This window comes from Anolis sagrei, chromosome X (genome assembly GCF_037176765.1).
Source record: "Anolis sagrei isolate rAnoSag1 chromosome X, rAnoSag1.mat, whole genome shotgun sequence".
NCBI lineage: Eukaryota > Metazoa > Chordata > Lepidosauria > Squamata > Dactyloidae > Anolis > Anolis sagrei.
Genome location: NC_090034.1, coordinates 35,263,020 through 35,289,030, shown reverse-complemented (window position 1 = coordinate 35,289,030; position 26,011 = coordinate 35,263,020). Strand labels below are relative to the sequence as shown.

Genomic DNA, 26,011 nt, shown 5'->3' with positions numbered 1-26,011 from the left:
ATTATTTTCTGTTGAGATAAACTCAAAACGCGTGTTTTATGATTGCTGTGCTTTATTCTGATGTAACTTTTAAAATATACCTTTATAAATAAGAATTGTAAAGAGCAGAGCCATAACAGGACTGCCAACTGTAGCATTCTGGTTTTGATGCTTTGCTCAGTGAAATGTCTGAGACTCTTAAGCTGTTACAGAGAGGCCTTCTACCTAGGCACTAAAATACAGACTGGCTCGAGGTCAGGGTGTCTACAAAACGTACACCCCTGATGAAGCTGCAACACACACCGAGCCAGAATGAGCATGTTAAAAAAATACACGCCAAATATTTCTGCTCAAATCATAAAATCAATCGAAGCCCATTTGTGTATAAACCATGCACAGCAGGAAGCCAGATTCTGAATGCAGAGTGATTATATAGACAGGGATAATGCTGCAGCAGTTGAAGAAAGAAGCCAGATACACAGCTTGGTAAATAAACACCTCCCACCGGGAAAGAAACCAGAGGGTTCCCATGGGAATGCTCTATTGCCTTCTTACCTTGCTCTGCTACTGTCAAGTGCTGAAAAGCTGTTTCTTATAAGCGTATCTTGCCAAAGAAGGTAGGGAAAAAATAATTGATAGACTGGATCGATTCACAATCTGAGGATCTTTGTGGACTCCATGGCAGCTTTGAACTACTTCATGGGGTGCCTTTATAGGCACTTCGAAGTGAAATGGATCTCTTTAATCCGCCTTTGATTTGCATTATATGGCTGTGTAGAAGCAGCTAGAATCTTTTAGCCATTAAATCCATATCCCACCTTTTTTCCCACCTTATCTACCCTCAAGGTAGATAAGGCTAAGCAAGTGGTGAACATGGTCTCTCCCCTCTCATTGTTATCTTTTTCAAAGCACCCCTCAAGGTAGATATGGCTAAGCAAGAGTGAGGGACTCAAGGTGAACCTCAGGACTGAACAGGGATTAGAGTTTCAATCTTCCTATTCCAGTTGCCATGGGTGAATGCTATGGAATCCAGGGATTTTTAGCTTGTTGAGGCATAGCACTCTGACAGAGAAGGGTAGAGACTTTGTAAAATTGCAGTTCCTCGGTTTCCATAGTACTGAGCCATGGCAGTTTAAGTGGTATTAAATTGCCTTTATTCTCCAGTCTAGATCCACCCCCAGTCTACACGCTCTTGTTTTGATCAGGATGGGGAAAGCAGTGTCTGTCAGCCACAAATGCTCTTAATGTGCTGTCCTTTGCTCTTTTGAGGCTCCGGAAGCTATCCAGTTGCCCACATAACCTCATAACCAAATCACACTCAAATTTAGCACCTCGTTCCGTCCTCTCTTGTGTGGACAGCTGCTGCCATATGAACTGCTGGAGGGTGGTTTGCTTCCATTGCAAGCAAATCAAGCTTGCACTCTCCCTAGAAGCCAAGATTACTTAGCTGTTGTACTTTGGACATATCACTGGAAAAGATAATGATGCCTGCCAAAATGGGAAGCAAAATGGAAGAGCAGGGTAACTCAGTAGAAGAAGCCATGGTCCAGAGATTGCGAGATTTGATCAGGGCAGTTGATCGCAGAGGTCTCTCATTCACAGGGTTGCCATAAATTGAAGGTAACTTGATGAAATGGAACAATAATAAGAATACCAACTAAACCTTAAAGCGGTTCCGCCAGTAAAAAAGATCCAAGATACCTGAGGGATTATGTTTGTGTTAAGATTCCACCAATTTGAGCTTGTGCCAGGGATGCTGTGCAACAGCTCTGCCTTCATCTGTTACAGCAAAATTAGATGGACTTAATTTCCAGGCATTCATTCACAGCCTCTCCTTACCAAATTATTTATAGGCTTGCCATCCAGTAATGACTTAGATGGCATTTTGTAGATCAAGATGCATTTTACGCCCTTGGCATTTAGAAAAAAAAGCTTCAGTTGTTGTTTACAGCATGTGTGTGTGTGTATGTGCCAATGTGCCTTTGGTTTTCTTTCTAAGAAATGTTTATGCACAGTTTACTGGTAAAGGTCGTTACCTCATGAGCATCTGTTCTTTAAAGGTTTTCTATTTATCTAAGTTCTAGGTTCTGTGTGGTTTAAACATGCGCAGAAACATAAGTTAGAGGCCTTAAACTGGGAATAAGCAAAAGGGGGGGGGGCTCCAAAATCGAGCCCATAATGCACATCAGGTGATGTAGGTTAAACCATATCAGATGGCAAAACAAATTAAAGGACAGATACTCTGGCACACTGCAGAAGGAGAGTTGGGAAAAAAACCCTGAATCCTTATGGCACATGTATCAAACAAATCTGGCCTGCGAGGCTTTCCATGCCAGCACTGTTGGAAATTACAATCTTCATCAAGACTTCTCTAACAAGTCTTCTCTTGTTTTATCTATGATTTTGTTGCTTACTGTTTTCTGTATGTATGTTCTGGTGTGCAGCTTCCTTTACTCTATGGTTCCCGAGGAGTTATAAAAAGGGCTGCAGACCACATGATTACTATAGCAAACAGACAAACTACATCATGACTGCAGACTATTTCAGATCTCAAATCACACACTTGCTCGCTTTTTTGCTGTAAAAGATGCCTTGGCCGAATGGCACAGAGAATGATCTCAAACATATCTGAAACCGAACTGATACGTTTTGTACCTGCATATGCTGAACCCATGAAAGTTGTGAGTAAACCAAATATGTTCTTTTTATCAAAGTCTACTTCATTTTTGTCTCATGAATGCATGATGTAAGACATGTTGTTTTATAGGAGTGTGTGTGTGTGTGTATGCACTGAAAAACACTTCTGAAAGTTTGCCGTTTTTATGCACTGGCAATTTTCTGTTTTACTGACAGATTGGAGATTGCTGGTTATTCAGTCTAACAACTGAAACCATTGCCTAGCATAATTATATTTGGTTGTATACTACAAGAGGAGATTCTGTTCTAAAAGGTTTTTGGCTCTTCTCTAAAAAGTTATGTTTTCTAAAAAGGGCAACATAGTTACATTTATACAGTCTTACAATTACAAATGGCCCTTTAAAGGCAACCATAATTCTGATGTGGTACTCGGTGAAAATGGGTTTGACACCTTGGATCTACAGCCATGAAGTCGTCGTCAAGGGTACTTGGTGCTTTTCTTGCATGGCAGGGGGTTGGACTAGGTGACCCACTCTATGGATCACCTAGTCCAACTCTATGTATGATTCTGTCATACTGTAGATCTTAAAACCATGTCAGGACTGGACACTTTGCTGCATGTAAGCGTCACCCAGGCCGCAATCCAGTTCCTGAATTTGACATGTTTGAATTACTGCTTTCATCCTGCCTTAAGTGGTCAGTGTAGATGTGCCCTCGTATTCTGGAAACCAGAGTCTCAATCCTTTCTCGAGCCATGGAATCCTACTGGGTGATCTTGGGAAAGTCAAACTCTTTCAGTCTCAGAGGGAGACAAATGCAAATGCCCTCTGAATAAATCTTGCCTTGAAGGTACACAATGAGAAATATTTTGAATACATTGCAGTCAGTGTCTGAAACTTCCACGCATCACAATCCATTCTAGATGCCCATGTATCGCGACACCATGGACCCCTCTGGCCAGGCTAGGTTCTTTCTTTTCAGAGGTGGAGAGACTGAGCAGTGCAAATAGCCATAGGCAAAGATCTGAAACTAACAAAGAAAAGCATGGCAATCCTTTGTTCAAATGAGTGCAGGACAGGAGAGCTGCTGCCTTTTCTCCTGCTTTTTTTGGCAATTTGAGTTGTTTCAGCAGAATTACTGTTGAATAAAAATATGTATCCCCATTAGTTGCTGGAGACAGTTGTTGTCACAGGGATGGCTTAATTGTATTTTCTTTAAATATTGAGGGTGTTCTTTGGTTGAATGAGTTTTGAAAAAAAGAAATCCAGAGTCTACAACAGTGTGGCTGGGGTAATTAGCTACAAGTGACAGAGAACAAGCAATTAGGAAATCTATTATGGCTTTTAAAGTTATTCTCTCCACCTATCTCATCTGAAAACTGTAAGATGTTTGATTAAAATCCACAATAAAAATATATCATTGGAAAGGGAGCCTCGCTTTATAATGAACTATGGCTGTGTTTTATTAAATGTCAGGCACTCTGCATCCCCCGTCCTGGTGTGGATCATGACATCGAAATGGATGGCAGCCAAGAGCAAAGAAAGGGAACCTGGAGGCAGCATGATAATACACTTCTTGCATGCAAACACACTGTGCAGCTGCCTTCTTTTCTTTATCCTTCTTCTCCGACATATTGGCATAAATGTGTGTTCCTGATCGAAATCACCCTTTTGCCCTTCTGGTCCTGAGCTGCCACAAGTTCCATATTTGGAAGATAGAGCCTTCTCGGGGTCTCACGTCCTTATCCCACTATGCTGCAATAGCGCTATTATTCTACTTTTACTGCTAGGACAACATTCTAAGGAATCCTGAGATTTGCAGTTTAGGGAAAGTTCTTGGGCTTTACTAAACTACAAACCCCAGAATCCCATGGGATGCAACCATGGCAAGTAAAGTGGAATGATTGTGCTGTCACAGTGTTTTTAGGAAAATATTTCCCAAAGCCACCACTCCAATTTACAGAGTGATGGTTTAAGTCTTGAAATGACTTTCTCCTTCTGTCTAACCTGATGTTTTTTTCAATGTCAAACAAATCCTGTTTCATTTTCGCAGGTCTTTTACCTTGTAGTTTTATCTCTTGTTCTTTTATGCAGCTTCTATCGTGTTTTTTTAGAAATCCAATTGTACTCTGCATTCCCTTCTGTACATTTTTTCCTCTATAAATGAGCTAGCATGCAAAAATAGATAGATAGATAGATAGATAGATAGATAGATAGATAGATAGATAGATAGATAAAGTAGTTGTGTACAGTTGTAAAATCATTTACATTTAAGTTCTGATCACAGATGCCCAACAGGATTTTGGCCATTGGAAAATTGTGATTGTACAAACACAGTCTTTGTTCTGTTGGCATCATGAGTGCTGCAGGTTTATTCATACTCTTGAAGCAGTACAACTCACACCTGTTCAGCTCATGATCTAGATGGGAAATATTTAGTACTAGCTTAGATACCTGGCATTGCCCTCGTTATTTGAAAAAATATTTTTTCTTTATTTTACAAAATGCATACGGTTGTGGGTGAACTACGACTCACATCATGCCAGGTTAACCCCTTGAAACTCCATCAATACTTAAAGTTTGCCATGTTGGGCAAGTTTGCTCTAGATGCATCACTGGCGAAGTTCAGTGTGCTCTCTGGCTGCAGGATGAATTGCAACTCTCACCATGGTGGGTCGGTCCTGTCAAATCCCTCCAGTACATTCAGTTGCTAATCGGGGTTTTGTGTGCCAAGTTCGGTCCAGGTCCATCATCGGTGAGGTGCAGAGTGCTGATTGATTGCAAGTGAACTATAAATCCCAGTACCTACAACTAACAAATGTCAAAGCCAATTCCCCCCAAAACCCACCAGTATTCAAATTTTGGCATTTCGGGTATGCTTGCCAAATTTGGTGCAGATTCATCATTGTTTGTGTTCACAGTGCTCTCTGGATGTAGGTGAACTATAATTCCTATAAATCAAGGTGAATTTTTTCCCAAAGCCCTCCTTCATTTTTGATGGTCATGGCTAGTTTCGTATGCCAAGTTAAGTCCAGGGCCATCATTGGTGGGGTCCAGAGTGCTCTTTGGTTGCAAGTGAACTATACAACTGCTATAAATCAAGGTGAATTCCCCCAGACCTCTCTGTATTTTTCTTTGGCCTTGGGGGTTCTGTGTGTCAAGTGTGGTCCAGGTCCTTTGTCAGTGGGGGTAACAGTGCGCTGACTTGATGCAGGGTAAACTACAACTCATGTGGAGTCAATCCCCCAAACCCCTCCAGTATGTTTAGTTGCTGATTAGTTCTGCTCTGTTTGTTGTGCAGACAGAGCTGAAAAGAGTAGGAAAGGGTTAAGGGAGAGGCAGTGGGTGGGATCATGCAAATTCCACACCAATGGAGAGAATAAGGAACACTGTGATGTCTATGATGGAGGAAACAGGTAAAATCTAGGATGAAATTGTCCCCGAATGAAAGTATTCCTTGGATGGTGGGCAGTATAGTGTTTGGGGAGGCCATTGGCAGGAGTTGGACTACATGTTTATGGCACTCACTATAACCTGTAATGTCATTGGAGGGACGGCTTTTGGTGGCTTCTCAACACCGTGGGTTAAAGCTGTTTATGGAAGTGGGAGCATGTCTGTGGAAATGGGCACCCTAGCCACATACACACATACACATTTTCACTTTTCTTATGGATATAGATATAGATGTATTTAATTTTGTTGGCATATCCATTTGGTATTTTGAACTGGTATGTAGAATGCAAGATGATGACCATGACTTTAACAGTATTTTATCACTATTCATTGGGAAAGGGCCTCACGTTTCAACATCCTGTCTTTGACTGTGGCTGCGACAGCAGCAGCTACATTTCTTTGCAGACCTTGAGACCTTTTCAGATGCCCCATCTTTATGGATGGGCTGCTACCGTATTCAAGGAGGATTGTTTTAGCTTCACAAAACCCTGGTGAAAAGCTCTCCTGTGTCACAGGAGCCTAAGCATATCATCCGTGTGCTCCAAATCCTGAATTCTCTGTAAAACCTGGTGTTTATGCCGTGATTTTAGAATGCAGAGTGTATGTGAGTGGGCTGCTGGGATGGTGATGAAGAGCCTCAAAAGAAACATTAAGTGAAACTGAAAGCTAATAAGATTTCTCTCCAAACCAATTCCAGCATTAGAGAACTCCACTCTTTTCTGTGAGAGGGATTTATGCAAAGACCTTTCAGAAAATATCCACACAGAGGAGACAGCTTGATTGCTGGTCATGTTCCTCAGCCATGGGCATCAAGACAGTTTAGACCTTTCAGTGGCAATATCTGTCAATTATGCCTTCTCCTTAAATTCTGAGCAACTTTGTCTTCCTATCTTATATATGCTACATCCCGTGATGATGTGATGGGAGGCTGGAGTTATCTGTGGGGGAATTAGTTACACTGGGATTCAGTGGGCATGACTCTTGTTACTACTGTACTATTAATTAACCCAGAGGTGTCTAAGAGGATTTATTAAGAAAGCATGCTAAATCTGCAGTCAGAGGATGCATCTACTCTGTAGAATTAATGCAGTTTGACACCACTGTAATTGCCATTGCCTGGTGCTAGGGAATCCTGGGATTCTGTAGTCCCATATCATTGAACCATGACAATTAAAGCGATGTAAAACTGTGTTCATTCTGTGGAGTAGACACACGCAAACTCAATGCAAATATGGTGTGAACAGTCCGAGTAAAGTTTTCAAATTCCATATTTTGGTTTTAATTTCTTAATGGAGTGAGGGGGGGGGGGGGGGAGTGAAATAGGACCATATAGGGATCAGATCAAAAATCCATCTAGTTCAGTATCCTGGTTATGCAGATTGTTAGTTGTCATAGGATGCCAGTCTAGAAATCACAAGGTCCTCCAATGCAATACTATGGTATGTTGGATCCAGGATTGAGATGATTATATAGTACTAGCTGTACCTGCCACACATTGCTGTAGCCGACCTTCCCTCCCTCTTTCTCTCCTCCTTTCTTTCTCTCCTTCCTTCCTTCTCTCTTTCCTTCCTTCTTTCCCTTTTTTCCTTTCGTTCTCTCTTTCCTTCCTTCTCTTTCTCTTGTGTTTCCTCCCTTTTTCTTTCCCTTCTTCTTTCTCCCCATTCTTTCTTCCCTACCTATTATTGGACTGCAACTCCCAGCAGTCCTCCTGATCAATCAATCTGTCTACCTACCTACCTATCTCTATCTAATCTAACTATCTTATCTATTTGGAGGATTGCTGGAAGTTGCAGTTCAGGAATAGGGAATTGGAAACATGCAGGGATTGGGATGCTCTCAAAGAAATCCAAGGAGAAGAAAGCTTGCAGCTTGGAAGCAGTGCATTTGGATCCTCCTCCTCTCCTAAAGGGCCTGGTCTAGGGGATGCTGGAAGCTGTAGTCTGGAAGAGAGTGTGGATATGCTATTGTGTGTTTTATTTGCCAGGGGAGGTCATTTTGCACATGCGCTGTAGCTTCTTTTTGCTTTTTTGGCTTTTTAAGTCCCTTCCGCTGTGTTTTTCAGTGTTTTTATGAGTGATGGCCACTCGTTGGCCTAATAGGTGTGTTGTGTCCAATTTTGGTGTCAATTCATCCAGTGATTTTTGAGTTATGTTAATCCCACAAACGAATATTACATTTTTATTTATATAGATTTGGTTGTGTTCATAGTCTATCTGGGAATGTATCCTGCACAGATATGGGGTCTTACTTTACCTTAACTATCTATGCATTCATTATGGCCTTCCTTAAGACAAACAGAGCAGAATATATATTCTTTCCTCTGACTTATATTTACAACTCCACTATTAGATTAGAGACAGAGAGAAAGAGATGGAGAGAGGGAGAGAAGAAAAGAGAGACTGACCCAAATCTGTGATGATCTGAATCCAGTTGACCCTGCTCATAGTCCAATGAAACTGGTGTGATTATTAAAATGTTACAGATTTTCCCAAGATCCAGAAAAGGGATTACGACATAAAACTTTTCTATTTTTGCATGTGATCTGATTTGATACAACAGAATCAGCTTTGTATCCCAAAGTTATGCTAAAACCATTAGGAGCCTTTGTTATGAAAATTTGATCTGTTTTTTTATAAACAGATTCATTCCCGTTGTGGTTGCCAGTTATTGAATGCTTTTTTCTTTTCCTTGACAGTTTTCATCAAGCTAGGAATTCCCTGGGCTTTGTTGCTGAGGAGGTGGATTCTGCTTTAAAGCAACTCCAAGGAGCGAGACTCACGTGAAACGGTATGGAATGTCTGCACTAGATCACGTCTCCTGTTTCTCTTGTGTGCTTTGTTGCTTTGATATCGCTGAAAGCATTTTTAATTTGTGGATGTCTTTTGCTGCTTTCTTGTGTTAAGATTAATTCTTTCTTGTTGAAATTAATTTCATACCCATTTTACTTCTCACGAGCTGTTCCACAGTGGGTGGTATGTTTTGCTATTGCTGCCTTCATATCTTGGATTAAGGCTGGGGTGGAAGAGCTGACACAAAGTGCCTCGAGATGCAAGATCATGTTGGTTCCTAGCATGACCAAACAATTCTGTTATTATGTATTACTAGTTAGTATTCTAAACCAATAGTGTTAGACCCATTGCATCCATGGGATTCACCTACACGTTGACTTACCATTCAACAATTGATTAAATGAGTCTACTGTAGTTGGGACTGACCATGATAATGTTAGCCATTATGTACTAGAACTAAAGTTGGATTATAGCTCCAGAAAATTTACTGGAATTTTTCAAAAATGTATTTTCCTGCAGACTGCTGAATGAGGATGAACTGAGAGTAGTAATAGAAAGAAAAAGCACCTTCTTTCTTCTAGTATTAGTGTTCTAAACCATTCTTGGAACTGTGTGTTCATTCCGCCATGACATTCAAGGTCTCCACCTTTCTTAGGCATCTTTTTATTTTCCATTGTGGGCTGGTACTTTTGGGTGTTTCTTGTTAGATTTTTTTTACCATTTCCAATCTCCTATTTCTAGCAGTTTTCCTTAACATGCTAAGGAGGTGTCCAGCATGGCAAAGGCTGCAGGAATAGGTACGGGGCAAGACATTCTGAATGAGCGTGGCAGCTGTTCATACTAGAAACTCGAGGAGAACCTGGTCAGAAGGCGATGTTGCACTAAAAACAGCCAAAAAACTGTTGAAGGGATTAGAGCTTTTCTACAGTGGCCCAAACCTGACTGGAAATAGAGGTCTCATTCAGAGCAACTATATTTTTCGGTTCCCTTTTCCCTAATAGATGGTTGGAGATGGGACATCTTGTGATGCTGAATTCTGGGCTTCCTCTTAAGTTTATTACCATCTCAGCTCCTGGATGATACAATGGGATCTATAGTTGACCTATGTCTGCAATGAGGAAGCAATGGACCACCTAGTTCTGCACCTTTCCTGGATTTTGTAGCTTCTAGGATGACGCTTGGAGTGCGCCACAGTGGGAACTTTCTCCTAGACTATCTCATCCAGTTCCAGACCTTATCAGATCCTGTCATGACATTTCACATATAAACAGTGTTATGATAGTACTTGCTGCGCAGCACATGCACTTGGTGTGTGTATGTGTAGGGGTGTGTGAGAGAGTTTTAAAGGCTATTTTAAGTGTATTTGTTACATTTTAATTGTTTTTTTACCTTAAGTTACACTATTATATAATTGTTTTTTTTTTTAATTTTGTTCTGTGCTTTTTAAACTATGACCAAAGTGTGGGATTGTTAGCTGCCTTGAGTCCCTGTGGGGAGAAAGGCAGGGTATAAATAAAGTTAATAATAATAATAATAATAATAATAATAATAATACAGTTTTGGTTTGTTCTCTTCAGAGTAAAGTGAGATATAAGTCCAATAAGTAATTTAACTTTGCAGTACCAAATCAGTGGGACAGCATTGATACAGAACATAGTAACATTGAGTTCACAAGACAATAGTTGGTCAACCACAAGTTCCTATGTTTTTTTATCCAAAATAAGAGGTATTAGTCTCTTAAGATTGTCCCCCAAATTTAACTTTTGATCTAGAAACCCTTTCTTGTAATAGCAAGCATTTGTGGTTTAGTTCTATTGATCATGGGAAACGGAAAAAGCACTCTGCATATTCTCATAGGCACTTTCATGTTCCTTCATACATCTAATGTTGTGGAGTTTAAGCCTAGGCATGGGTTGTGAGGATTTGTTGGGCACAAACTAAGTCTCACCAAGTCCAGTGTGTATGTGGTGGGGCTCATGGTTTGAATGGAGAATAGGCTGTCTCAGTGCCTAGCAGATCCAGTTAGCAATATTATGAGAAAGCAGAGCTGAGAATGGCTCATGTCTTTGATGTTATTACGTGTTGCCAATCAGAGCACAGTTGGAAAAGTTACTTTTGCCTCACAACCTTTAGAATCCCCCAGTCTGCATAGCCAATCGTCATGCCAGATGAGTAATTTCTGGCCATTTTCATTCTAAGAGAGTGTGGATATGCTATTGTGTGTAACTGTTCCAAACGTAGAGTGAGAGCTTGCTGGGCTAGACAGTTTGACTATGAATACAGCAGATTTCTATGTGTATAAGTTTCTTGAGAAAACGTCCACTGCTGAATAATAGAGGAAGTTCCAGGTTCAGTTGGTGTCCTAGGTTCAGATTGTTGTTGTGTGTCCTCAAGTCATTTCCGACATATGGAGAAAAAAAGAGAACCCTTTGACAGGGTGTTCTTGGCAAGTTTGGTTCAGAGGGATTTGCCTCAGCCTTCCTTTGAAGTTGAGAGAGTGTATAACTTGCCTGAGGACATCCTGAGAGTTTGTATGGCTGGGCAAGGATTTGAAAATCATGCTGGTTTCTAGTGTCTCATGTTCAGATTTAAAGAAGGGCTTGTGGGAGGACCTGGATTATACTAGCAGTCAGAAGTGACAGTCCTGGGCTGCGTGGACTCATGACCTTGCTCTATGTAAGGCTGCTTTATAGCTCTGTGAGAATGCAATGGATGCCCCCACAACGGCTTTTTCCTCATTCCAATCACATTGAGACATCCCCAGCCCTTTATGATGGCAACTTTTGCTAAAAACCCATCATCCCAGCTTAGAAGGAAACCAAGTTAAATTAGAGTTGAAACAATTACAGATGTTGACGCGAGTGGCCACATCCCTTTGCCCAGTGGACTCATTTGAGCGGGGTTCCAACATGGCTGTCAAAATTTGTTTTTCTGAAGCAGTTATCTAGCATATTCTGTGAAGGAACTGGGGGCTTTTTAGAGGCCCAGCAGTGTACCAAGTATAATCACTTTTCCTCTCGGGTCTCACTCTGTGCCATACACCTGTTTTTGTCTCCGCAGGCGGATTTAGCCCTGCCTCAGCAGCTTCTATGCATTTCTTCCTGATTTCCTAAAATAGTTTCCTTGGTTCTTGAAAGAGTCCAAGTCAAATTATGCACCATGTTCCAAGACCTAGGGTCTTCCTGTTGCTCCCAGTGAGTATCTCCAATCCTTTGCCAAGGTCATTAAGTCCTCACAAAAGTTTATTTTGAATTGATTCGGCTTATCCCCTTCTTTGGAATGCCGTTCCATTCATGCTGTTTTCATTCTCCAGCTACCCATCTTCTCCCTCTTGCTTTCTTTATTTCATAGAGGCTCAATTTTAGTGCTCATTCCAGTCTCATCATGAAATGATTTCCCAGGATCTTGCAAACTTAAGTAGAGAGGTTTGGCCTTTAAAAGGTTTATACAAAACAATACTACTTATTTTTCCCTGATCCTTTAATGGGAAGACAGTTTTTTGCTTTTTGTACAATTCTGTAACATAGTCTAGAATTCAAGTTTATTTAAGACGAATAATACACTAATAATAATACAATTTATTTATATTCTGCTCTGTCTCCCTGAGGGGACTCAGAGTGGATTACAGTACACACATTCAATGCCTTTTATACAGTGAACAGTGACATACAATATACAAACAAAGGCAAAGTTTTCCCTTCCATCTCTTGTATCTGGAGGTGATGCTCAACTCTGGCATGGAGAGGTGCTCTTGTTCCATTTTTCATGCTGAGCAGCCTGTTGTCTGTAGATCCTCCTGGTCGTGTTTGCCAGCATGGTTGCATGGGTGCCTTTTACCTTCCCGCCGAGGCGGTACCTACTGATGTACTCACATTACATGTTTTCGAACTGCTAGGTTGGCAGAAGCTAGGGCTAACAACGGGAGCTCACCTCAACTCATGGCTTCAAGCTGCCAACCTTCCATTCAGCAAGTTTTTTTTCTACAGCTTGCAGTTTAACCCACTGTGCTACCATGGGTTAAACAGGTGTATGATGAATGCTTTGATCCTTGTTATGTGCTCATTGCTGCCATTTATGCAAAAAAAAATGTAAAATAAAGTAGGGTTTATACCAAATATTAACAGTTTAAGATAGGAATACATTTATAGAATCATAGCATCCTAGACTTGGAATCATAGCATCCTATTCCCCAAGGGCTATCCAACCCAACCCTCTTCTGCCAAGCAAAAAGTCATAATCCAAGCCCTCCCAACAGAAGGCCATCCAACCTCTCTTAAAAAACCTTTAGAGAAGAAGACTGCATTGGACTCAAAAGGCAACACATTCCCCTGTTGAACAGCTCTTACCATCAGGAAGGTCTTCCGAATGTTTAGGTGGAATCTCTTTTCTTGCAATTGGAATCCATTGCTCCATTGTGTCCTAGTCTCTACAACAAGCTTGCCCCTTTCTCCTCAATGTCACATCATTTCCAATATGTAAACATGGCTCTCGTGTCCCTGTCTCTCAGGCTTCTTTTCTCCAAGCTAAACAGACCCTGCTCCCTAAACCACTCCTCATAGAGCTTGGCTTCCAAACCTTTGATCATTTTGGTCACTTTTCCAGTTTGTCAATATCCTTCTTGACTTGTTCTGCCCAGAACTTGACACAGGGTTATTCCAGGTGAGGTACAACCAACGTAGAATAGAGTGGTATTATTATTACATGTTGTGTGCAGTTAGGTAATACAAATATGATGTGAAGCTTTTTATGTATTTTTATGTATGTATGTTACAAGCAGCAGTACAGCAATTGTGTATTTTGTATCTGTATACATGTTTTAAAGGATCGTTCATTTTAAACCAAGCTTCCTCCACGGTCTGTTCTGTTGTGAAGGCAGGTGCTTTTCGCACTGTGTGCCAGATTCATGCATTCCAAATAGGGATATTCGCCAAATTCTCCCAAACCATTTTTGGAACAGAGCATTGGGGCTCATTAAAGCCCACCTGAAAGGAGAGCAATGGCTGTTGTCTTTATTATCAATTGCTAAAGAGACTCAGACACAGTCCATATGCTAAAAGTTGAGCATATTTTTTCAGGGACTGCTGGAATGGAAATAGCTAAGTACTGGAAGGCCCAAAATGACTATGCAATCCAGAATTCATTGCTGAAGGTTTGGCACATTTCTGTTGCCTAAAAAGCATCAGAGCAGCAATGCAAGATGAGCTATTAAGGGACAGAATTTTCTTGAAAGTCGGGCTCATTCTGCACTGCCAAATAAACTGCATTATATGGGTCTACACTGACCATATAATGCAGTTCCAAACCGCGTTAGATGTCAGTGTAGATCCAGCCTTGTTTTCCATTTCCTAAAATCTCTGTCAATAAGGGGGCATCTCAGATTTTGCCTCCAGGGGCACATAACTCCTTTCAGAGCAACAGACACACTGAAATGCTGGAGAGATCAATAAAAAATACAATTTGTCCAAACTACTACTTATCTGTATACACATGGGGAAAAAGTATAGGCCATACTTGTTCATATCCCATTGATTTTTTAAATTGTTTGTTACTGTATGTGTTGTAGCCATATAGTTGTCAATGAGGTTTAAAAAAAAACCCCAGGAGAGACAGGTTTAATAGGCTACATTTTTTTTCTAGGCTGAAGAAGAATTTGGAGTATTACATTATTGATGGAGGTTTTAGAGAATGGAAAACAAGTTTATCAAAACATGCTTGTTTGATAGACAACAAGTTAAACATGAGCCAACAATGTGATGCAGCGGCAAAAAAAGCCAATGAGATTTTGGCCTGCATCAATAGGAGTACAGTGTCTAGATCCAGGGAAGTCATGCTACCCTTCTATTCTGCCTTGGTTAGACCACACCTGGAATATTGTGTCCAATTCTGGACACCACAATTGAAGAGAGATATTGAGGCTGGATGGTCATCTGTTGGGGGTGCTTTGAATGCAATTTTCCTGCTTCTTGGCAGGGAGTTGGACTGGATGGCCCATGAGGTCTCTTCCAACTCTGATTCTATGATTCTATGACATGATATTCTATTGACCTCTTTATAATTTCAAGAAGTCTGTTGCTCTGAAAGGAGTCGTGTGTCCCTGGCAGCAAAATAACAGCATCATCTCCTCTCTCCCCACTCCATGATAAAGAGTAGGCCTTCTCAGAGCTGGAGAAGGGAGAAAGTAGGCAGGCGGTAGTCCTAATGACACCTGGGCAATGGCAGATATATATGCTAGTCTTACAATAAAGTCCTATGGGACCATGGTGGTCATCAAGTGGTCCCACTGCCCAACACAAGAATGCTAGAACTACAACATTGTTCCCAGAACTCTCTGAGCTTCAAGCAACGTGGACACTTTGTTTTAGCTTATAGGTACTTTCCCTATCTGAATTATGTGTTTCCTCTGATGTAGTTGGGGAAGCAAACTGGATTCTGGTGGCTATTTATATTCCAGATTCCTGATAGCTTTTCCATCCATTCTCTTTCAAGCCCCTGAGGAGGGCCATGGGTGGAAAAAGGGCTTTGCATCTCATAAAGTCAGATTGTGATATGACAAAGGAAATTCTTACTGTGTTCGCTTTCTCTCTTTCCCAGTTTGGGAAAAGGCAAAGGGAGTGAGAGGAGAAACACAAGGCAGTGCCTGCTTTCCAAGTTGGAGGAATTCTGCAAGTTTCTCTCCTTCCTTGTTTCTTTCCGCTCTGTTCCAAACCTGTGTTTTTCAATGGCGGCATGTGAGAAGCAAAAATGTTTAAGTGGCAATGAGCTTTAGCTGGAACCACTTTTTCAACATAGATTAGGAGCTGCAGCCGGTATATAAGATCTGCAAGGAGCAGAGTGTTATGGCTTGCTGGGTGACATTCTCTTTGCTAGTTCTGTTAACCCAACCCAGTCTAGGAGGGATCTGTTTTGATTCATCAGTCAGCAAGAGCTGATGGAGAATAGGTGTGTTGGGCTGCCAAAATGCCTCCTGAGTCAAGCAGACCTCTAAGCTGCAGGTGCACAGGAATACAAATGATGCGTCTGCACAAAATCTGAAATAAAGCTGCTTTGTGTGTGCAACTTCTATAAAACCTGTTTCAGGTTAAACAAATGTCTCCCACGTAACAGGCTTCAGTGCGTAGGCTGCAAATATATTTGTGTTTCTCTCAAGCACCTGCTGTAGTTCGCTCTGCAGCAGGTGTGGGGCATTCTCATTGCCTGGAACAGCTTCCTCATGCCTGCTTGTCTCTGTTGGCCTGGCAGTTTGGATGAGGCGTGACGATAGCTCTCTCTGAGCTTGGATTGGCATGAGATGCCATACAGAACTATTGCTCTGTCTTTTCGAAGTGCGTGTTGCAAGCCTTACTAGGACCAGTTGGTACCTCACCGCCCCAGAGTCAAGAAGTTAATTGGCAGAGTTCGCGACACCAGCGCCAATTCTTTAGTCAGGCAGCGACACTCGGAAGCGGGATGCAACAAAGGCAGTTCTGTTTGGGGCTGTCACTGAGAGATTTCCATGCCAGAATACGTCAGGCGGAGTGACGGGGCTCTGTGAGACTGTCATTAGCATGTATCCGTTTTTCGTGCCTTTGAATGCCTGCGCATGAAGAAACCGATTATTCCCGACATCTCGTGAAATTTAGCACACTTTCTTCTCACAGATAGTTTTCATTAGTGCTCTGTGACATTTTGACTTGCTATGGAAAAGAAGCAGAAAAGCAACATGGAAATGTCTGTGTGCATGTGTCTTCAAGTTCTCCATTGACTCAGAGCAACCTCATGAATTTCCTAGGATTTTCTTAGGCAAGGGATACTCGTAGGTATTTTTGCCAATGCAGTCCTGCATCACTGGAGGTCTCATCCAGGTACTCAGAGAGGCTGATCCTGCTTAGTTTCCAAGATCAGACAGAACCTGGCTCCTTTAAGACATTTAGACCCTACATAACATGGAAATCACTGGTTATGAACAAGGGATTTCCTTTAGAGCTGCATTCTATTTCATGCACCTGGTAAAAGTTTTTAAATTAAAGGGATGGATTTCAACATAATTTTCTCTTGTTTCAATTACTCAGTTGTTTAATTCCATCACTTTATGTAGCCAAAACAGCACCACCTACATGGAAAAGGTATCGGCCTTGTCAGGAGACACACAAAGTTTGCTGTAAAACAACAGATATTTTGGGTTGAAAATAACTAAAGGGATGCTGAAATACTTAAGAAAGACTAAAGTTACACAGTAACCACAGAGTGCTGTTGGTCTCTGAGAGTGTATCAGGTTTTTAAACTATTGATTATGACAATCAAAAACCAGCCAGCAGATAACAAGCATTGTAATCGAAATCCATGTGTGTGCTGATACTTTCAGAAGAAAGTTCAAGGTTAAACATTTGAACAATAAAATAAATAACCCTAAGAACAGTTGGTTCTCCTTGGCACTGATATCAGGCCACGGGAGAGATTCAGCCAGAGTCACTCACCTGAATGTGCTGAAGGCTTCCAAGATCCATGGGTGATGGGTTGCTCATATTCATTTTTGTTGGTGGCCACCAGTTCTCAGTAAGCAGATAAGTGGTATTCTTATATACAGATAAGTGGCCTTATACTGTATATGCTCCAGGGCATTTGGGGGAAAATAATCAATGGTTTTAAGGTGAGCACCCTTACTGCTATGTGAACCCACCAGGGCCAACCAACATAAGTAGTAGAGGAGTCCCACCAGAAAGAGCTATAGTGTAGCAGTGAGTACAATGCCTCTGGAGATCCAGGGACTGATATTCAGCCCACTCACCCCCACCCCCACTTAAGAATGACAGGACACACTTCTCCCCACAAACTAAACCAAAATAAATTGGAAATGGATGGAAGTCCACTTCTGATTGAGGGCAAGGAGAAGCGTTTTTGGAAGAAGCAAAAGAGGCAGGGAGGCCTGCAACTTGTTTTATGGCAAAATGGCTAATTCAAGATGTTCTCATTCCTGGAAATATAGTGGGCTCTGGGTTTTCCAGGACTACCCATTGGATTCCAAAATCCATGCAATGCTCAAATCCCATTATATACAATAGCATAGTAATATGGTGCCCCTTATATAAAATGGCAAAATCAAAGATTTGCTTTTTGAAATTAGGGGGGGGGGTCTATTTTCAAGCTGTGGGAGATCCCAGTTTCCAGTCCCCACTGAACCCTGTGACTTACCACTCGACCTACTTCACAGAGTTGCTGTGAGGATGAACTGGTGAGCAAAGCTGATATGCTGCCTTTCTTGGAGGAAGAGTGGGATGTAAATAGTCACAATAGTGTCAAGAAGGGCTTCCTCAGTGCTCTGACCTGCTACCCATGACTATACAGAAACAGGCTTGCAACTTGTCAAAGGATTTTGGGTGACATGTGAAAAATGTAGAGGATGTAAAAGAAAGTACCAATGTAATGGGTGCTTTGTTTGTGTATAATTTGTGCCTGACAAGTTATAATATGGTTTATTTGCAAAACAGTTTAAGCATTCATTATACCTTTACTTGGAAAATTAGGCGCTAAAAAGCTATCTGCGCCCCAAAGAAGTCTAGCCTATTTTTGTTTTGGCCCCTACCTACTGACATGTTGTTCAGGTCTCGTCTAGCGAAACTGGGAATTTCCCAGAGCCCATAGAGCACAAATTGGGTTTGGGGAGAGGACTCTACTAAGTTATGGAGATCTGGGGAGGTACCTAATACATGATCTGTATGCAACCCAAGGGGAGCATTCCCCCCTCTGCTGTGAGAAACTGCAAGTGATACGTTTGTTGTAGTCGCTGTGAGACACTTCATTATTTCCTCCTAGGAGCATGAATTTGCTCACAGGGCAAAGAACAGGAAACAAAGGAAGCAACCCAAGGCACATATTCACAGCGTGAATTGGGCATATTCAGGCAGATCCATTTAGATGTGATGCATTTTTTTACATTAACCCCCACTCACCAAAAGAAGGAGGAGGAGAACAAAAAAATTTTAATCCACACGGAGGGAACGTTGCCTCCAGTAGTACAAACATTTGTTGCGATTGCAGAAACGAAACCGCACAACCGTTTGTGAGCATGTGTGGGTTTTTGAAAAAGAATTGTCAGCAGGATATTTTCTCCTCTCCAAACTCTCGATGTAATTAGCCACATTCACCATGGCTTTTCCCCACAGCACAGTCGGGAGGAAGCCTCCCAGCAGCCTGAATTCAAATGATCTGACAGGGCTAATCTACTTGTAATATAAGTAATCCCTTGAGTACGGACGTGAAAATCTCTCCATCTCCATTTTGTTCCTCTGGATCCCACCTGTATTCTTTTCTCATCCCTCTTCCTTATCTGGAAACGAGACTTTGTGTAGGCAAGCATGGGAACTTCCCATTGGAAATACATACATATTTTAATACAAGTTACGTAGACCTTTTCCAAAATGTTTGGGATTTCAGATTGTCTCTGGATTTTGGAATACTTTATTAGCATATGTGAACACAATGAGATAACTTGGAAGGTGGGACCCAAGTCTAAACATGACCTTTGTGTATGTTCTATGTACATCTGATATGCATACAATACTTTTTCAAATAATTTTGTGCATGAATCATCAGAAAGCAAAGGGGTCACTCTCTCAGCCACCCATGGGAACAATTTTGTATTTGAAAGTATTGCAGATTTTGGAGTTTTGGATCAGAATACTCAACCTGTATATACTTGTCCTCATGGATGCACTTTTTAAATGATTTTGCCTGAGCATATGCTTCATTTTAAGTTTTTCACAATGATAATAATTTGTGAGCATTTTCCACAGATGCACATCTCAAGCTGTGTGCATTTATTTACACGTACTGTGTTTCTTAAATTCTAAGACACATTTTTCCTTATAAAACACCTATAAAAATGGGAGTGTTAGAATTGTGGGTGCTTTTTCGTATACCCTATTTACTCAAACCTCATGTCCATCTTTTGTGGCTAAATTAACCTCATCAAAAAAAATGTCCTTTTTGACATTGCACATTTCATTTGGCAGCAAGTACTTCTTTTGGTTTCAGAATTTTGATAATTGAATTGTGCATTAGATTCAGTGATGCATTAGTAAAGGCAAAGGTTTTCACTTGACATTGAGTCTAGTTGTGTCCAATTCTGGAGGGTGGTGCTCATCTCCATTTCTAAGCTGAAGAGCTAGTGTTGTCTGTTGATGTCTCCTAGGTCATGTGGCCAGCATGACTGCACGGAGTGCCGTTACCTTCCCGTCAAATCGGTACCTATTGATCTAATCACATTTGCATGTTTTCAAACTGCTAAGTTGGCAGAAGCTGGGGTTAACAATGGGAGCTCACCCCATCCCGTGGTTTTGAACTGCCATCCTTCTGGTCAGCAAGTTCTGCAGCTTAGCAGTTTAACCCACTGTGCCACCACAGCCCCATTAGACTCAAATAAATACAAAATATAAATAAAGCTTTTTTCTGTTGGTGGTACTGAAATTAGTGTGCATTTTCAATAGATTGAGTCTTAGAATGGATGAAATACAGTCTTTTTAAAGGGAAAAATCCCCATCCTGCCAGTTGCAGTTTCTTTCCCAAGATATACACTCAATTTTGCTCACAGTTTCAGATACCATAAATTGTATAAGCTGTTTTCCCCACAAAGTTAGTTAATGGGAATGTCTTGTCCTTCCCTACCTTTTGGTGCCAAGTCTTCTGCTTAAATTCATATGCACCTAAATGATTAAGTACACAGCTAGACTCAGGCATTTTAGATTACATTGCTTTGTGTTCTTAGTGTCTGTGCAGTACTATTTATAGCCTCAATTAATTCCTCATCTTTAGAATACGTTGTTTGACACATCTGTTATGGAGCCCACACAGATATTCAGCTGTGTTCGCTCTCTCCTCTGGTTTGTTTCTGGGCTTAATTACAGTTGAGACTCGATCCGTCTTGGCCTTGCCTCCCCCTCCCCGCTTTTTTTGGTAACACATCCAAAGTAAAGGAGAGTACTGTGTAACTCACAAGCTTGCAACCTTAGTTTTGATATACACTTGATCCGCTAATAAAGGCACAATTTTATTGACCCTAAAAATAATACTCTGAGATGAATTTATCAGTCCTCTTTTCAACAAAATGGCATAAATATGATTATCCATTTCCAAATTCATTTCAGTTCATTAAGGAAAATAAGAGAGGGAGAGAAAGGGGGAAATGAGTTCATGCAACAAAGACAGAAAGGGTGCAATTTACAAGGAAAGAACGGGCCATTGAATGGCAATAATAATAATGCTGAACAAACCCCACTGAATAAGCTTGATTACTTTTTTGAAAAATGAGAATTACAAAATTAGAGAACAAAAGCATTTCAGCAGCTGTAGAATGCATTTCATCCTTAACAGAGTGCTTGATGCATTGTCTTGAGTCTGGTTTCAAAGTAAAAAATAATAATTACATTTGGATTAGACAAGAGCACCATCACCCTGACTGTGAGGGAGCTGGTCTAGGAACTACAAAGGGACGGATATTGGCACATTGTCAGCATTGAGCCAGTGGAGAGAGAACTAACAGGGAGCTTGGCTTGATTTGTATTTATTCCACAGGGACTTTGATGGAGACAAACAAATGGTTGGGTATTTGGGTAATTCCCCAAACTACTAATCATGGCCCGCTGAATCCGTGGATTCTGTATCAGTGAATTCAACCAACCATATCTGAAAATATTTGGGGGAAAATCCAAGAAATAAACTTTGTCCTGTGTCGAGGACTACATTTATGTATAAGCAAACATTGCTGTAGCCTCCTGCTGTTTCACAGATCCTCAGACTCTCTCCAGCATGGGGTTGAATTATCCATCATTTTGTATAAGGGGTGGCATTTTACTCCACCATTGCATACTATGGGACTTGAACACCCACAGATTTTGATGCAGGGGAGAGGTATCCTGGATGATCTACACAGGGAACTTTGATACCGTAGACCATGGTATCCTTCTGGGATGCCTCACAGGAATAGGACTGGGAGGCACTGTTTTTCAGTTGCTCTAGTTCATCCTGGAGGATCATTTTCAGAAGGTGTTGTTGGGGGGGGGGGCACCTGGTCGGCCCCGCAGTCTTTGTTCTGTGGAATCCAGCAGGGTTCAGTATTGTCCCCCATGTTATTTAACATCTATATGAAGCCACTGGGAGAGATCATCCAGAGTACACAGATGACATCCAACTCTATCACTCCTATCCCAACTGGATGGCCCCCCACGAGGGTCTTCCTCCAGGGGCAAACCAAGAATCGGCAACTTGGAAGTCCCTGAACAGACTCAGAAGCAGAGTGGGCAGATCAAAAGACCACCTGGCAAAATCGCACTACCTAAAAGAATCCCACACCTTGTGTGACTGTGGAGCAGAACAGACAACTCCGCACTTGTATGCTTGTCCACTCTGCCCTGCCTCATGTACAGAGGAAGAATTGTTGGAGGCTACAGACAATGCCATTGCTGTTGCCTGTTTTTGGTCAAAAGATATTTAGCCGCCTGCGCGCCTACTATTTTTATCAGTTTTATACTAATTTATGCAATACTTTTGATACGAAATAATAACTCCTTTCCACCTACTGTTAAGGAGCCAGTCCAGGTCCTGAACCGGTGCTTGGCAGCTGTGACAATTTGGATGAGGGTGAACAGATAGAAACTGAATCCAGACAAGACAGAGGTACTCCTTGTCAGTCGAAAGGCTGAACAGGGTATAGGGTACAGTGTGCTGGATGGGGTTACACTCCCCGTGAAGACACAGGTTCACAGCTTGGGAGTTCTCCTGGACTCATTGCTGAGCCTGGAACCCCAGGTCTCAGCGGTGGCCAGTGGAGCTTTCAACAATTAAAATTTGTTCCAGCTGTGCCAGTACCTTGGGAAGTCATACTTGGCCACAGTGGTCGACACTCTTGTTACATCTCAAAGAGGTTACTGTAACCCGCTTTATGTGTGGCTGCCTTTGAAGACTGTTCGGAAGCTCCAAGTAGTCCAGCAGCCAGACTGCTCACCGGAGTGGCGTACAGGGAGCATACAACACCCCTGTTAAGTCAGTTCCACTGGCTGCCGGTCTGCTGCCGAGCACTATTCAAACTGCTGGCTTTATCCTATAAAGCTCTAAAGGGCTCTGGTCCAACTTACCTGTCCAATCGTATCTCTCCCTATGAACCGATTAGAGAGTTAAGATCTGCGGGGGAGGCCCTGCTCCCGGTCCCACCCCCATTGCAAGTGCAACTAGTGGGGACTAGAGACAGGGCCTTCTCGGTGGTGGCCCCTCAGCTGTGGAACTCCCTCCCCAGTGATATCAGATCAGCTCCCTACCTCCTGGTTTTCAGGAAAAGAGTGAAGACCTGGTTATGCGAGCAGGTGTTTGGATAGTGCAATACAGAATTTGCATTACTGTAGCAACACAAAGGATGATTGCTGGATTATATATCATGGTTTAAACAGTTTTACAGTATTTATATGTTTTATCTGTTTTTATGTATATGATGTATCGTATTTTTATTTGATTGTGTATGCGGCATTGATATTGCCATGTTGCAAGCCGTTCTGTGTCTCCCTTGAGGTGAGAGAGAGCAGGATATAAATAAAGTCAATTAATAAACTAAACTAACCTAAACAACAGTAGGTACTTAGAGCCCACTGTACTTCTTTGTCTTTGAATGGCAACATGCTGTAAATAACAGTGACTTCAGAAGTAACATTGATGGTTATACATTGTTTATAAAGGATAGCCAAAAGTTTATTGGACATGGCGAGTGGCAAGCCAGGGGATGAAATCCAGTTTAGCAAAATGCATTTTTAATGTTGATTGAATTATCCCTGAATGTTGACATTTGTCAGAGAAGGGAGTATTGGAGATGACAGATGCTGATGTTCAAAATAGACAGCACATTCTGCAGGGTTTATCCAGAAGACAGTAACAAAGGCAGCAGGGGTGAGAAAAGATACTAGGCACAGATTTTATTGATCCCTCTCAGCTTTTCAAAACCATGATTAATTAGGAGGCATAAATTGCAATGCTTCTATGCATCCCTGCACAATCCCCAGAAATATGTAAATCTTGAATGAAGATGCTCCTAGTAAATATGTTCAGGATTCCTACAATTTTTTTGCCCCTGAAATTAATAACCCTCTCTTGAACATATACAATGTCATAGCTGCCTTGAAATGCTGCTGTGGTCGCAGAGGCATTGTCAAATTTTTGAAATAAGGAAGAGCATGGAGCTGACACTGATAGTGACGCCATCTACATTATAATACAGGGGACTTGAAACTGTGGTGACTACAAAATGCATGCTGCTCATATATGCTGAAGCACAGATTTAAGGGTATACAGTGCATTAAAGAAAGTTTCAGGAAAGTCGGAATTGAGTCCTTTGATGTGTTGGAGCAGATGCCAGTGTATCCCAGATCCCAGGGCAAAATCAGCTTCACAGAATGTGGCGTGCATTGTAGACACTTGCTGAATCACCCTTGCTGAAGTGCTTTGTAGGATTTGGAATGAAGAGGTGAGGGGGCTGCCAAAAATGCTCCAAGGGCATGCCTGGCAAGGAGGAGGTGAATTGGCCCCCACTTGATTACCTTTACTCCTGTCACTTTCCCATTTTTCCCTCCTCCTGTGCCTCAGCTCCCAGAATCCATTGTCATTGGCCAAGGGAACTGAGCTTTCTGGGAGTTGAAGAGTAAAAGTAGAGCTTGGGAATCACTGGATGAGGTGATTAGCCCTGAATGTGCCAATGGAGAGCCCAAGGGTGCAATAGTGACCACTCAGGAGGCTGAAAAGTGAACTCTTATGAATACTCCTGAAACTTCTTTGGTGAAGAAGGCTGAATTAAATTTCAAAGCAGTCCTTGGAGGTGGTGTGTGTGTGGGTTACATTCCAATGATGAATGGGGCCAAAGGCAAATAAACAAAACAAAGATGTCAGTAATTTTCAGCTGACAGTTAATACTAAAAGTAGCAGAATCTTAGAAGAAGAAGCTCCACCTTTGCGGATTGGTGGCAGGAGCAAACCACAAAACGATGGTGTCCTGGAGAAGAGTTTTGTGGTCATGCAGAGGGGAAGATGGGGTATTAGGGGTTCAGAGTTAGGTCCAAAGGTTTGCAACCCCTGGACCTAGAGAAAAGAAAGATCATAGTTTCTGTTGACATCTTGGTTATCCTGAGCATGTGAGATTTTGCCCTCCTTTGTTTTATATGGAAGAAGGAAGCCAATAAAAACCCAATTTGTTTTCTTTGTCCAGAAAATCCCGGGTGTGTATGCTGTAAATTGACTTGAAACTAAGAGTGCTGAAAGCAGGACTGTTCTTGTCTTCTTCCCCCATAGACATTGCAAGCATACGGGCTGAAAATGCAAGTGACTTGGTGGAAGCTTTTGCACGTCTCTGAAGCCCTGGTTTGTAAAGGAGAGTCAACATTTCCTTGAATGCTCGCGCTTCTCTTTCATCCCTGTTAAGTGAGGCTTATTAAGGAAATCATTAATCTAAAAACACAATGGGATACCCAACTTTCTTAGCATGGGGAATATTACATTCCAGCTGACTCAATCACCAAGAGCTCTGAGGAGGCTGCCTAATTTCTGAAATCAGCAGTCCTCATCTTGAATTGAAATGTTATTCTTTATTTCTCTTTTTTGTTTTTTTTCTGTTGAAGCATAACTCGTGCTGACCTTCCCACATTACTGAAGCTTTAAATAACTCCAGTTGCTTCCTAAAGGGGTGTCTGGTTAGAAATTGTCCCCCCACCCCACCCTCTACTGAGGGAACTTCCTCTGTGCTCATTCTTTCTTTGCTGCACTCTTTGTCTGGCAGGTTGCTTTTTGTTAGTTCAGAACAAAAGTCTCCCATCAACCCACCATTTTTTGTTTCTTTGGACACGAGCACACTGCGCTTGCCTGTCCAGGCCTCTGTAGAAATTGCTGTCTCAGGGGACTTCATTTTTTACAATTTTTTCTTCTCCGTTGTATTACAAATGTTTCATCTTTTGCTCAGAGTAAAATACAGTACAGTGAGATTATTTCTTTGACCCGCTCCCCCTAAACCTTCCCATCTGACTTGGGTAGGAAACATACACATATGTAATATGTATCTTCCTAAGTTGCAGCTCTAAGACCCTCTAGCGAACCATTGCATCTACATAAAATCAAAGTAAGGTTTCGTCTTGCTTCACAATAATTGGAGACCCT

General features: G+C 41.7%; 1 protein-coding gene across 14 annotated transcripts in view; it reads left to right on the top strand.

Annotated features, from left to right (window-relative positions):
- ARVCF (ARVCF delta catenin family member) overlaps nucleotides 1–26,011 on the top strand; it is a 537,576-nt gene that overhangs the window by 227,427 nt on the left and 284,138 nt on the right. For all 14 annotated transcript variants that reach the window (XM_060785841.2, XM_060785850.2, XM_067473177.1 and 11 more), the window contains one exon: nucleotides 8,764–8,855. The gene's annotated coding sequence lies outside the window, so the exon portion shown is untranslated. The remainder of the gene's footprint in view (nucleotides 1–8,763; nucleotides 8,856–26,011) is intronic.